Genomic DNA, 2,516 nt, shown 5'->3' with positions numbered 1-2,516 from the left:
TCTCTCGCCACCTGAATAAATTTGGCCCAAAACAGCAAAACCTCGAGGGAAGGGTTTGCTGTACTATGTTGTGTTTATTTCAGAGAAGCTGTATTTCTCAAACAGTCATACTTGTCAATTATCAACCTTGTCATTGTCTGCTCTTCTTGCATTGTCTTTAGCTGTAACTTCGCCATTATTAGTTAATAATCTGATCCAATGTGTGTTTTTTTACAATTTTCCAACATGATGATGATCGTTTTTTCGCAATAGTGATGTTTGTTATTGAATTGTCGATAACGTATGAGTCGACATGCAAATTTAGAAGTGCATTACTATTACAAATGTGTCAATAAAATGTGGTTTTGAAAGTCAAAACTGTGAATATCATAATGTTTGAAATTCCTTTCATAATTAAAACAAATCTGTATCTTGTAATGTGCAGGAAGAAAGGAGAAAATGCCTTATGCATTGGCCTTACATACCTGTGGAGGACAAGGAGGAACAAGCTTCAGTCTTGATGGGAGGAGAAATGGAGCAACGTTGGAAAAAATCTGGGTGTGGGTTGGAGGGTGGCAGATCAAGTGCGTAAAGGCCTGGCTGACGGACGGAAGGTCTGCACAGTACGGTAATCCCTCGGGATCTCACAAAGAGTTTGTGTTCCAGCCTGGGGAGCTGTTTTCGTCACTCTCACTGTGGGGGAATGGGGCTGGCTCACGCATGGGCGCCTTCAAGTTCAGGACAAGCAAAGGCAGGGAATTATTCGTGAAGATGACAGACTGGGGCCTAAAGACAGAGTACCCGGTCGATATCCGCTCTGGGATCTGCCTTGGAATTCAGGGCAAAGGCGGTTCAGACATCGACTGCATGGGCTTCCTCTTCATCAATTCGGTGAAATGTTCAGAATTGATCAACGTGACATATCCTACACTGCACAAGCAGCTTCCAAAAGTCCAGATGGAAGAGATAAAATCAGTCAGTTTCAAGAATAATGATTCTGTCCCCCAAACCTATCAAATTTAATCCTCCAAGACCTTGACCAAAACCTCCTCCTGGTCGATCTCAAACAAGCTGGAGACAACGGTGAGCATCAGCGTCTCAGCTGGCATTCCGGATGTCGTGGACGTTGAAAGTGGCTTTAGTTTACCGTTGGCACCGAGAGTACACACGCCGTGGAGAATTCAGAATTGAAAACCAAGCTCCTCTCATTCGATGTCACGGTTCTTCCACGCAAGACCACGGTGATCGACGTCAATATTGGTCGCGCGGAAATCGACGTCCCCTACAAGGGTACGGTGCGCATGTCCTTATTGAACGGCGCAACCTACGACATCCCAATGGAGGGTGTCTACACGGGTCTCGCCTACACCAAGGCGACTGCAGAAATAAAGGAAAAGTGAAACGGCATCTGAAAAACACGCACGTGCTGCGCTTTACTAGCTGCATGCTGCATTCAACGCTGCCAATCTTTATTTAATAGTTCATTGAAACCTGCGATATAAAATATGATGCAATACATATGCCATTTGGGAGAGTTCAGTTGGTGCAATTAAGGAACCTTTGAATCGGTGAAAAAATAATTAACACGGAGATAGTTATTTCAACAATTTTTTATTGCACCAACTGTACATAATTTAGTCTGTTCGCTCAGAAATCACAATGGAATTATCATAATCTTTATTTATCCCGGAGGAATCCGACGATCAATGAATCTCTTTTTTACAGGTGTCCAGTAGGAACGAGTTCGCAAATTACAACAAGAAACAATACAAAACACGATAGGAGTACAAAGTAGATCAATGGTAAGCAAGTAGCGAAAACATATCATTTAGAAATAACAATAAATAAAGTATAAATGTACGAATAGCACACGTACATTTTTTGCCGATTTTTCAACACTAAATGCAAACTTGGGCAAGGCAACAAAACGACAACACAAACAGTTCCAGATCAAACCAACACTGCAGAGGGTATCATCATAATATTGGATTTTACAATCTAACTATAAATGCCCTGACTAGCAAAAGCAAATGGAAGAAAACTTATTTCAGTGGTTTGGGCAATGTAACAAGACAATACAAACTGGCATAGGCAACGCTGATCGGTAGAGTGCAAATCTGGAGGGATTCGATACATCAAAGTACAAGTTGGATGACCGACATAAATGACTGGAAGGAGGTAAAAGAGGTGAAGCTTTATGGGCTTCAGAAATGAGAAGGTGAAGAGCACACAGCAAAGGACATTCTCCACGGCAAAATAATACAAAATATATCTTGACAATACAGTTTCTGCATGCTGCCACGAACAGAATAATCGATGGACTTGACCAACATTTCTACTAAAATTGTAGAGAGAAGACATCCACGTGTGAATGATACCAAACAAAACGATGACGGAAAGATAAAGATTCCCCAAACAATCAACCAATCTTAATTTGTGTTGGGACACCTATTTTCAGAAACGCTCATATTTGTTTTCCATTTAACACTACAATGAAAATACAAAAAATGATAACTGGCCTCGAATTAGAAACAATG

The 2,516-nt window shown here is 41.2% G+C and overlaps 1 pseudogene; it reads left to right on the top strand.

The window, feature by feature from the left end:
- Positions 1-438: 438 nt before the first annotated feature.
- Positions 439-1,379, top strand: LOC144733234 (aerolysin-like protein; annotated as a pseudogene).
- The last annotated feature ends 1,137 nt before the right edge of the window (positions 1,380-2,516 follow it).

This window comes from Lampetra planeri, chromosome 45 (genome assembly GCF_965212315.1).
Source record: "Lampetra planeri chromosome 45, kcLamPlan1.2.h2, whole genome shotgun sequence".
NCBI classification, from domain to species: Eukaryota; Metazoa; Chordata; class Hyperoartia; order Petromyzontiformes; family Petromyzontidae; genus Lampetra; species Lampetra planeri.
This window is presented reverse-complemented; position numbering and strand designations above follow the sequence as displayed.